At 37.5% G+C, this 12,825-nt stretch overlaps 1 pseudogene; it reads left to right on the top strand.

Moving 5' to 3' along the window:
- Positions 1-2,231: 2,231 nt before the first annotated feature.
- On the top strand, positions 2,232-4,552 carry LOC131006112 (probable carboxylesterase 15; annotated as a pseudogene).
- Positions 4,553-12,825: the final 8,273 nt, after the last annotated feature.

The following is a 12,825-nucleotide window of genomic DNA, read 5'->3' as shown; positions in this document are numbered from 1 at the left end:
ATAATGAACTATGGAAATGTAATTGATAATTAATTTTAAGCATGATGTACAATGCCATGTGTATCTATATATACGAATAATATAACTTTTCCAACATCAATTTGTTTGCTTCCATGAGTATATGCACACTTCACTATTTCACTAGATAATTTTGAGCTTTTCTAATGTGAATCACAAGAATTCTATATTTCATTTAATAAAAAAATTATATTTTATTAAAATTTAATTTCCTATTTATCATGAACTAATATCTTTATCTATTCATTAATATTTGAGAATTGTATATTATATATTTTGAAATAAAATTTATCTTTATATATTTGATAATTAATTTTAACATATTGGTTATGTATACTTACTCTAAATATATGAAATGTCGACTAATAATGAAGCTATTCGTTTGAATGTCATCAATCCAAAAATAAAGAATAAAAATGTGGTCGTCAGAAATTTAAGCTTGTAGGTTCAAAAAGATAAGTTGTGCAAGTAAGCATTTTAAATTATTGTAATTGATGAATGAGTAAGTCTTAGCACAATTTTATTAAATAAATAATTTTGTTAAAAAATTATTTTTCAATGTATACAATCTAATAAACATATTTTTATTTATGTAGGGCAAGAAAATCCAAGCATCCATTTCAATAGGGTTCAAGAAAAAGTTTCATGAACTTCTTAAAGAGGGACAAATATTAGTTATTAAAAACTTTCAAGTATTGGAAAATAAGCCTAACTTTCCAGCATGCAAAAATCAGTCATGAATGAAAGATCGATTTTAGTCTTAGAACCATTGTTTTTGAATCTCAAAGAAGAAGATTACATTGATAATGCATTAGTAGAATCTCAATTCCTACAATGGATAGCTATAATAAAGAAAAATGTGGAAGCTCGAAAATGGTTGTATACTGAGTTTCCACAACATTACGTTTGGAATGCAAAAGACAAGATAAGCGAGAGAAATGTTTTGCCATAGGACGTATCTTCCATGTTCATCTCTCATCTCATCTTAGGATGCTCTTGAATCATATCATAGTTGCAATGTGCTACAATGATTTTAAAAAAGTGAACAGTGACATGAAAGACAGTTACAAGGAAGTATGCTACACAATGGGTTTGTTAGACGATGACAAAGAGTATATTGAAGAAATTATTGAAGCAAGTTCTTGGAGAACAGGACAATACCTAAGACGCCACTTCACGACGTTACTAATTTCGAATAGCATGTCAAGGCCTGAAGAAGTGTTGGTCCTCTTTTTGTATTCTACTACTAACTTTTTTTTCCATCTTTTTCCGTTTACTTTAACTTGAGCCAACGTTAAACAATTGAGTTTATTATCCTACAAATGATGATTGAAACCTATTTCCAGGTTATGTTAAGTTTAGTATAATTGTTAGTTTGTTAATTATGAGCATACATTGTTGTAATGACCTCTATTTCAATAGATTTGCAGTTGACAAATGATCAATTACAAAATCTAGCATTGGTTAAAAATGAAAAGTTGCTTATTACTAATTCCACCAGTTTAATCAATTTTCCTGGCATGCCGTTACCAACGAAACTGTCATATCATATTCAGAAAATCTACTGATATCAGAATATATAGATGTCTTACAACATAGAAAAAAGGGTTAAGTACCAAATCCCCCCCCCAATGTTGGGGCCCCTATCGCGTACAACCCCCTATAGTCAGGGTAAGCGTTGTTTACTACCTCAACGTGGCAAAATCGAAGCAATTAACCCCCCGCGTTTTAACACCGTTAAAAACGCCGTTAGAAAAATATATTTTTTAAATTTTTAATTAAGATGGGCCCCATATCTCTCTTTCCCTCACTGAAATCCGGTCGCCACAACCCTCCCCCGGTGAAGGGTCGTCTCCCTCACTGTTCCGATTGACAGCAGGAAAGTCGCCGTTGGACCTCTCTATTCTTTCCTCCCCTTTCTCAACTCTTGCAAAGCAACAACGACGAGCCACCGCCACCGCCTCCCTCTAATTCTCCGGCAATGACACAGCCACTGACCATGCTTCCGGTCCCAGCCGCCTCTAACAGAAACAAACCACCGCCCATTTCCCAATTAATCCCAACGACAACCAACCACAGGAAGATAATCCATTGACACAATTATAACGTGCCACATGCAATTTCCCAAATCTTATATACAAATATTGGTTTCCGATTGCGACACTAATTGCCCATTTTTTCACCCATTTCTTTCTCCCTAATTCAGCCCACTTATGGCAGAAAGTCGGAGATCGAAGGGACTGGAGTTTTCATTTGAGGATCTAGGGTTTAGGGGGATAAAGGCAGCAATGTTGTCACTCGAGAGACGAGAGAGAGGGGCGAGAAATTGGGGTGGATGGCGAGGCAGCAGGCTCGCCGGAGAGAAGAAGGTCAACGCCTGCGTTTGCCGAGTGAGGGAGATAACCCTTCACCAGACGAGGGTTGCGGCGATCGGATTTCAGTGAGGGAGAGATAAACCCCTTCGTCTCAGTGAGGGGCGACAGGAAGATAATCAAAACCCCTTCGTCTCCAGCTCTAAATCGTTGAAATGGGGCCCACCTTCATTAAAATTAAAAAAATTAAATAACAGACGACGTTTGGGGCCGTTAAAACGCGATAGAGGATTTGTTTAGGTTTAGCCACGTTGAGGTAGTAAACAGCGCTTACCCTGACTATAGGGTCCTATAAGCGATAGGGGCCCCAACGTTGGGAGGGGGGATTTGGTACTTAACCCTAGAAAAAATGAAAGAAGAGCACACTAAGTTATATCCCTCTTTAATAGATGAACAAATGACAGTTTATGAAAAAATAATGATGACGATTGATAGTGGCGAGGGGGGATTTTTCTTTCTATATAGATATATATGGTGATACCGAAAATACATATATTTGGAACACCTTATGCTCGACCATAAGTGGAAGGGGTGATATAGTACTCCAGGTAGCTTCAAGTGGTATAGCATTGTTATTGTTGCCTAGGGGCAGGATTGCACACTTTAAATTCGGTATACCATACATATTACCATTAGATTGCCACGAAAACTCCACATGCAGCAAGATAAACCCAGATAACGATTTAACAAAGTGTACGGATACTGTTTTAAAGCGCTTGATAGAAGCCTAAGGGATGTTATGAGATCTTTCGATAGGTGTAGAAAACCTTTTGGAGGTTTGGTAGTTGTTTTAGGAAGCGACTTTTGACAGATACTCCCGTGATTCCTAAGGAAAGTCGGCATGAGATCGTGTATGCCTCCACAAGTTCATCTCAACTTTGGAATATGTATCATGTTCTCAAGTTATCTAAAAACATGAGATTACGCGTATTTTACTTTTAATAAAAATATATAATTTACGGTTAAGTATCAAATTGCCCTCTATCGATGACGTCCTTATGGCTTTTAGCCCCCTAAAGTCAGGGGGGAGAGCTGCCCACTACCTTAACGTGACTTTTTGGCACCAATTTCTTCCCCAACCTTTCGACGGGGGCAACTTTCCCCCTGACTTTAGGGGGCTAAATGCGATGGAGACCCCTATCGATAGGGGGGATATCGGTGCCAAAAAGCCACGTTGAGGTAGTGGGCAGCTCTCCCCCCTGACTTTAAGGGGCTAAAAGCCATAGGGACGCCATCGATAGGGGGCAATTTGGTACTTAACCCTATAATTTAATAAATTATATTAGCATGCATAATTTGTTCATATTATTTTGGGTAAAGTACCAAATACCCCCCAACGTTGGCGTCCTTATCGCGTACAGCCCCCCATAGTCAGGGTAAGCGTTGTTTACTACCTCAACGTGGCAAAATCGTAACAATTCCCCCCTGCGTTTTAACACCGTTAAGTCACCGTTAAAAAATTATTTTTTAAAATTTTTAATTAAGATGGTCTCTCTCTCTCTCTCCCCACCTCCCTCCATCGAGCATCCTTTCCCGGCGAGAGAACATCGCCCCTCCGCCGTGGTCTCCACCTTCCTAGACGACGCTAACCCCGTGGAGTCCGTCGCAGCTGGTCCGGCCTCCCCAGCGGCGCCATTTCCCGCACCCCCGATATTCAATTCCCCACCAAAGTGGAGGATGATGGCACCGCTGTCTGGAAAGACTGCTTATGACAACCAACGCAACCTCCACCTCCGCCTCTACAAGCCCTGCTCCACCCCCGCCGCCGCCCTCCCCGTTCTCTACTTCTTCCACGGGGGTGGTTGCCCCACCACCACACTTGCTGCCTCCGCCTTGCCTCCGCTCTGCAGGTCATGGTGGTGGCGCCTGACTACCGGCTAGCGCCTGAGCACAGGCTCCCCGCCGCCGTAGAGGATGTGCTCAGCTCTCTCAAGTGGCTGCAGCAGTAGGCTCTGCTGGCTGACGGCGGCGGTGATGAGTGGCTGCGGGAGGGAATTGATTTCGGGAGAGTGTTCGTGGTGGGTGATTCCTCCGGCGGGAACCTGGCCCACCATCTGGCGGTGGAGCTCCGTCGTGGATCGCTGGAGTTGGCCCCGGTTAGGGTGCGGGGCTACGTGCTATTGGGGAGGCCAGACCGGCTGCGGCGGGCTCCATGGGGTTAGCGTCGTCTAGGAAGGTGGAGACCACGGCGGAGGGGCGATGTTCTCTCGCCGGGAAAGGATGCTCGATGGAGGGAGGTGGGGAGAGAGAGAGAGAGACCATCTTAATTAAAAATTTTAAAAAATAATTTTTTAACGGTGACTTAACGGTGTTAAAACGCAGGGGGGAATTGTTACGATTTTGCCACGTTGAGGTAGTAAACAACGCTTACCCTGACTATGGGGGGCTGTACGCGATAAGGACGCCAACGTTGGGGGGGTATTTGGTACTTTACCCTATTATTTTTATTTCGACTAACTAAATACTCCCTTCGTCCAACGAAGATGCTACATATTCTTTTTTGGGCCGTCCCAACGAAGATGCTACATTTCTAAATATGAAAAAATAAGAGATTTTAATTGCACAATTACAACTAATTAATCACTCCCTTATTATCTTCTCTCTCGTACTTTATCACTTTATTACATTTTATCACTTTATTATCTTCTCTCTCCTACTTTATCACTTTTATACTACACACTTAAAACACTAATCTACAACTCCTTAAATCTCATGCCGAAAAGAAATGTATCATCTTGCCTGGGACGGAGGAGTATTATTTTAGTATAAAGTATCAATCAAGTGTAATTTTTTTTACCTATTAATTTTTTGAAATTAAAGAAATGCAATATCATCTCGATGTATTATATATTAGGTAGAGTTGATTCATACAAATTAAAATTAATTTTTTTAGAATAATAGTATTGTATTCGATATTATATTTAAATTATGGGTTAAGTACCATTTCCCCCCTATCGTTGGCGTCCCTATCGCGCCTAGGACCCTAAAGTCAGGGTTAGCGCTGTTTACTACCTCAACGTGGTAAAATCGAAGCAAATGCACCCCCGCGCTTTCCCCGCGTTTTAACACCGTTAAAACGCTGTTAGAAAAATAATTTTTTTTAATTTTTAATTTAGGTGGGCCCCAGCTCTCTCTCTCTCTCTCTCTCTCTCTCTCTCCTCCCTAGTTCTCTCCACCACCGCACTCCTCTCTCTTCCAAACCACCACCGCAAGCTCCACCACCCTCTACCAAACCACCGCCGCACGCCACCACTCCTCTCTCTCAAGCTCCACCATCGGGGCTCCTCCACCGCCGTGCCCTAGCATCCCTCATCCCTCACCAACTATCGACCTTTCTCTATTCCCCTCCAATATCGTCTCACTTTACACATCAGATTTTTCGAAGAAAGCAGCAGCAGCACCGTTGCCATCGCCTTGAGCACCCTCGTATCTGCTCTCTCTCACTCTCCATTTACCCTCTATTCCAGCCATCACTGCCACCTGTAACTCAAGCAACGGTCCACCCTCTTATCCAAATCCTAGATCTCGACTCTATTGTATCTCAAGCAGCGGCCCACCCTCTTCTCCAAATCCTAGATCTCGGCTCTATTGTATCTAAAGCAGCGGCCCACCCTCATCTCCACTTGAATTGAGATTTGTTTTTGCTATTTCTTCAATTCGGTTGAAGGGGGAGACGACGACGCTTAGAGAGAAGTATAGGACGGAAATGTGGAGGGAGGCCGGGGAGAGGATGAAGGCAACGTCGTTGTTGGATAGGAGGGGTTTCAGGGAAGCGGCGGCAGTGGTCTGGAAGAAGGTGGTGGAGCTTGCGGCGGTGGTCTGGAAGAGAGAGGAGTGCAGTGGTGGAGAGAATGGGGGAGGAGAGAGAGAGAGTTGGGGCCCACCTAAATTAAAAATTAAAAAAAAATATATTTTCCTAACGGCGTTTTAACGGTGTTAAAACGCGGGGATGTATTTGCTTCGATTTTGCCACGTTGAGGTCGTAAACAGCGCTAACCCTGACTTTAGGGTCCTAGGCGCGATAGGGACGCCAACGATAGGGGGAAATGGTACTTAACCCTTAAATTATTTGATCATCTGATAAATATACATTTTGATTTTAAAAATACATATTACATATAATTATTTTCTCATAAAAATCATACAAATGCTTCTGATTCGGATGAAGAAGAAATCAAAGAATTTACATAATGGCTACTTAAAATAGGTGACGGTACTGGCGGTCAAAGTCTTAGTGATGAAAAATATGTTGTAACATTATCAGAAGACATTCTTATACGCGATGAAACAAATCATATTGCAGCTATAATGGAAAACACATACCATGACATAATGAATAATGAGTTTGATCCAGAAAAGTTTAAGATAGAGCTATCTTGGCCCCCTGCCAATAAGAGGGTTGATATGATAAATGATTGTGTCATGTTTCTAATGTCTACCAAAGAAAGAGTTTACCTAAGTTTAGACAATATTTGCAAAGAAGATGGATAAGTGGATGTCGATAATTAAACAGGTATTCTCGGTTGAATATCTCAACACGATTAAGTGTTTAGGATTGTCAAGTCATGAAATTAAATTAAAAGAGAGATGCATAATCACTCACTACTAGAAAAACGCTCATAGATAACGGATAAAATCCGTTATCTATGAGCAAAAAAACTGTTGTGTATAGTGGTGTTATCTATGATACGTATCATAGACAACAGTTAAAAAACCGTTATGTATGTGAGAATAGATAACGGTACGAGACGCTCATACATAACGGTATGAAACCGTTATCTATAGTGATTATACATAACGGTTTATACCGTTATGTATGAGGAAAAAAAACCGTTGTGTATAGTGGTGTTATCTATTCTATACGTCATACACAACAGTTTCAAAACCGTTATGTATAGTAGCATAGATAACGGTACGATGCGTCATACATAACAGTACGCATCCGTTATCTATAAAGGTTATACATAACGGTTTTTCACTGTTATGTATTAAGATTTTTCCGTTATGTAATAATTTTTTTTTTTTTTTTTTTTTTTTTTTTTTTTTTTATCATAGTTAACAGTTTTTTGCACTTTTTATAACGGTTTTAACCGTTATCTTTGATAGAATACATAACGGTTTTTCACCGTTATGTATTAAGATTTTTCCGTTATGTATTAGAATTTTTTTTATCATAGTTAACAGTTTTTTGCACTTTTTATAACGGTTTTAATCGTTATCCTTGATAGAATACATAACGGTTTTTTGCACTTTTTATAACGCTTTTTTGCACTTTTTATAACGATTTTTGTAATTTTTATAACGATTTTAACCGTTATCTTTAATTAGAATACATAACGATTTTTTGCACCTTTTATAACAGTTTTTATAAAACGACAAAATGATAAAATCAACGATAACAATATTATATATCATCCAAAAAATTCATACATTATTATACAAATGAACCAAATATCAAGTATACCAACTACCTTATAGCTAAAACAAAAATCTATCATACAATGTTTCTAGCACCAAGTCCTCAAGAACTAGTTAATCAACCTGCTATGATTCTCTGGTTGTCTTTTGACCTCAAGCCATCCCAAGCTACCATAAATTTATTACGCATTCTTCTAGTTGCCTCATGCTCAAAAGCATCGCCACCGGCGCCAAGTATGCTGTTCCAAACTCTTCTTTACTCTTTAGTGCTAGCGCTGAAGAGTAAAAGGTTTTACAGAATGTTTTACAGTATTACATAGTCACTCAACTCTAAATTACAAACAGTAAAAGCTGATAAGTTTCCATCAATAAATAAAAAGCCAAAACATTTTCAAGTTTACACTTATTTGTAACACATACAACAAGTATAGAGAAACTTTAAGAGTAATTCAAAATAATAGAAACCCCAAAAGAGACATGAAAATACATGTTACCTTTAATATGATTCCAACAGGAAGCAGATACTCCCTCCCTTTGGTCTTTTATAAATAAGGACTAAGAGTTGCATCATAAAAACAAATTATATAAAGAAGTTTCCTATAATTCCCGTATTCAATGATCAAAGATGTACAGATATAAGAAACGAGAAAGCATTGTTTTTTAAGGGTCAGAACAGGGAGAATCTTTAACATACTTGCCAGCATCAATAAGAATGTTCCATTTTCCAGATGGGTTGAGATAGCGAACAAGGAGGCTTGTGTTAAGTCTCCTATTCTTGCTACCCGGTTCTGTAGCCTTTGAGCAAACCTATTGATTTAAGTAACAAGTTGCAAATTTGAAATCTTATGGATGAACACATAGCCACCAAATCAACTGAAAAAACTAAGTAGGTTCGTGCATGTAAAGGAAGTCTTTTGGCTTACTGGACAGGTCTTGATAGGATTAGTGAGGCAGCTCACACGTGGAACAAACTTAAGGAACATAAAAGAAGAAATACTAAGTACTCACCAGATCACAAAACTGTTACCATGTGTTTGCTAGGAACAAACTTAAGGAACATAAAAGAAGAAATACTAGTAAACCTAAAGGTTGCAACTACACGAGCATCAAGTAAAACCTCACAATGCAGTAGAGTTTTTAGATTCAAGGAGAACACACAACATTCGATTACGGTAATATGAATCCTACATTAGTAAATAGTAAGAGAAATGTGAGCTTTGCATAAAATGGTAATAAATCCCAGGATAAGATTTTCTACGTACCCTTCTTGAGCCTAGGGGAAACATCATCTCCTCTAAATACTAGAGGAACATCAACCTTCAAGTTTCAACCAAGCACTAGATGGAGCCCTTATGAATGTAACATTAAGCATTGCATCTGTGCTCGGATGAAGATGGAGCCGACAGGATGAAGATGGAACCGACATTTATCAAGAAAGATTATATCAGTGCATAACCTAAGAATTTCCAACCAGTGCTGTATGAAAACTCAATAGCATTATAGAAATAATAAAATATTTTTTAAATTTATGTAATCCAGCTCGCATTCCTTCCTATCTATCTAAACCCCTTCGCTCATTTCACTATTTAAATGCAGAATTATTTTCATTTCATGTCTACTGATGGAAAAACAAAAGCAAAAGTTCAATAGCCATTTAGAGCTAGCTCAGCCACATCTCACCACAGAAAACCCCAATATTTCACAAAATCAGACCAATATTTCACAAAATCAGCCAGAGAAAGAAAGACTGCCCTAAATGGTTCACGAGCTTCTTAACCTGATTGCTCTGCACAGAAATGATGCGCTTGTTGCCGCCGTGCTGGCCATCCTCAGCCTCGAAGACGATGCTCGGAACGAGGCCGGCCTTCCTCTCCTTAGCAGAGATGCTCTCACCGGAGGCGTTTCTGGGGTAAAGCAAGGTAAACCAGCAACTGGAAACAGGGGCTAAGAACAACACTAGGGAATCTGGAAAAATTCTCACAGCAGCGTCGATGTTCGTTGCTTGCTGACCGGCGGAGATCGGGTTGGCGGCGGCGACGGGGACACCTAGGGTTTTAAGATTGGAGGCCAAAAGGAATGTGGTTTGTGGCTGCCTCCACGGTTGAGACAACGGGGAATAGAGATCGACGCCAGGGTGAGTCGGCGCCGGAGCCTTTAGGGCACTGAATCGGGGTAGAAGATGGATTTGGGAACTGAATCGCAGATTCGGGGGAGAAGATGGAAGTGGGAAATGGAGAATTCTTTTAGTGATAATTAGGTTTAATTTATAATATTATTAAATTTAAAAATAAATACTATAAAAAATAATACATAACAGTATTGAAGCGCTCATATATAACGGTTAGAAAAACCGTTATAAAAAGACGCACATAGATAACGGTCGGCTTAACGGTTTGTAATACCGTTATGTATGTAACTAATAGATAACGCAAAAACATAACGAATTAATTGAAACCGTTATCTATGCATATAGACAACACTACATAGATAACGGATTTTTGCAAAACCGTTATCTATTCCTAAAAGTGCGCTCATAGATAACGGTTTTTGAAAAAAACCGTTATCTATGCACTGTTATGTATGTAAACTTTTGTAGTAGTGACTCTTCTCAAAAATATTTATCCATCTAATGAATTTGCAATGACACTAGGTTAATAGTAACTCAACTTGGGGAACGCGTAATTGAAGGAAATCTTATTTCAGAAAAAAAAAAAATGCAGGCAGGAAGTTTCCTATAGCTAGAATGATTATGATTCCATTGAATTTCACTAAATTTCCTATTCGATTTTAGAGAAGGCAGTTCCATGTGAGTGTTTGTTTTGCTATGACAATAAATAAGAGTTGGGGACAATTTCTTCCAAATGTATACCTACCGAAACCTATTTTTAGTCATGAACAACTGTACATGGCAATCTCAGAGTCACTAAGGTCTAAAGATTTTAGTATGTGATGAGAGTGGTCATACGCATGATACAACAACAAACGTGGTGTATGATGAAATTTTCGATAGATTATGAGGTAATTACAAATTTAATGATTTATTCAAACTTTGAAAGTTGAAATCATTATTGATATTATTTAATTTATTTTTTTTAGTTACTGCTTTCAGCTACATGCATCTAATTTAGGTACGTTTCACATAACTGTTGCTATTTCTCTTTTAATATTTTGTGGGTTGAAACTCTACTTACATATAAATTTCATAAGATATTTAACTTAGGTCAATTTCAAACAAATGTTAGAACTTTTTATTTTTTTAAAAAAATCATTAAATATTCTAAAATGAAATTCATAAAATAAAAAATGCATAAAATAATTTTACAAATTTATGTTTTAATAGATTCCCGTTGAAATTCAACGGGTTACTTACTAGTAATAAACATAATTTATCAATTTTCTACATTAAATTCAAGGGTGGAAACAGAAAAGAATATAAAAAAGAAATACATAATGAAAACAACGGTCCTCACAAGTTAGCCGATTAAAACTGTTTAATCTTATTTTAGGAGACTCGAAAACACCCACACATCAAGAATATTTAAAATTATTTTCATACCAATCATCTATGGATTCTACACTACATTCAAGGGTTGATCTCCAATCAAATAAAAAGAAACATAAAAAAGAGAAGCGTACGTTAATGAAGACAACAATTCTCACAAGTTAGCCGATCAAAGCCCATTCTCACACATTCAACACTCAAAACAACATACAGTTTTGCTGCCTAATTATCCTTTTCATTTCAATCGCGCTAAGGAACAAGTTTAGTACTCCTTCCATCCCACTTATTTTGTCACATTTATTTTGGGCATAGAGATTAAAAGTAAATTATTAAGAATGTAAAATGGGTAGAGACCATTTATTTTATATGCGTAGAGATGGTAGAGACTACATACTATTTTTGAAAAATACCATTATAAACAAGACAAACTAAAAAGAAAAATAAGTCAAGATAAATGGAACGGAGGGAGTAATTGATTATGAAATTTTATCTGAACGGATAGAGTAATTGATTATGAAATTTTATCTTCCGAATTTCGATAAGGTTGACTACAAGAAAATTGCCAATCTTTAGCATTTTAAATCCTAATAAAAATCCTAGCAACTTCTAATAAAAATAAACTCTAATCATATCTCAAATTCCCTAGCAACTTCAGAAATACCAACACCCAATTTAAGTGCTAATTTAACAGAGAGAGAAATTAATGAAAAAATCAGCTATAACATAAACATCATTATATAATCAAAAGATTATCTTTTTCTGAGCAATTTCCCGATAACAGAAAGAGACAAAAGAGAATACCAAGATTCGGTGGCGGAAGGGAAATCAAGAGGAGAAAGAAAAGAATAAGAAAGTATATGTAGATGTATAATGAAGCCACGGAAATGTATATGATTAAAATTAATTAAAAGCTCTAAAATTGCAGATAAATAAAATTAAACATTTTCAAGAAGCCACTTAGGAGAGTTGATATGAGGATAAAAATATACATCCCTTCAAGATCAGAATATTGAAGCAAGTTCAATCTAATTACTCCGATAACAACACAGTTAGCAGGAGAACATTCTTGATTTTTCGGGATGGCGCTATCTCAAAGATCATCACGTGTCCGATAAAGAAGGAAATTATCTCGAAGAAATAGATAAACTTGAAACTTGAAGAATTATAGCTCTATTATAAGTATAAAATGAGTCATATTCCTATTAAAACTCTCAATGTTTTAGCCTATAAATACATATAAAGTTTCAATGTAAAGATCATCGATAACATCTCATTATTACTTATGCACACGCAAAATCTCAAAGTTCTCAACTATATATAATGTAAGGAGATGTCATTAATCTCTAACCGTATTATATAATGTAATTCGGAATAACCGAATAACCAAAATAACAGTTTGATTATTTCGATTAATTTGGTTTGGTAGCCAAAATAAATATAATTTGGTTTGGTTTGCATATTATTTTCACAAATTTGAATGCCTAGCTTAAGTGGCAAAGCTGCGGCACCCAAGAA

Source organism: Salvia miltiorrhiza, chromosome 1, assembly GCF_028751815.1.
Source record: "Salvia miltiorrhiza cultivar Shanhuang (shh) chromosome 1, IMPLAD_Smil_shh, whole genome shotgun sequence".
Classification (NCBI taxonomy): domain Eukaryota; kingdom Viridiplantae; phylum Streptophyta; class Magnoliopsida; order Lamiales; family Lamiaceae; genus Salvia; species Salvia miltiorrhiza.
This window is presented reverse-complemented; position numbering and strand designations above follow the sequence as displayed.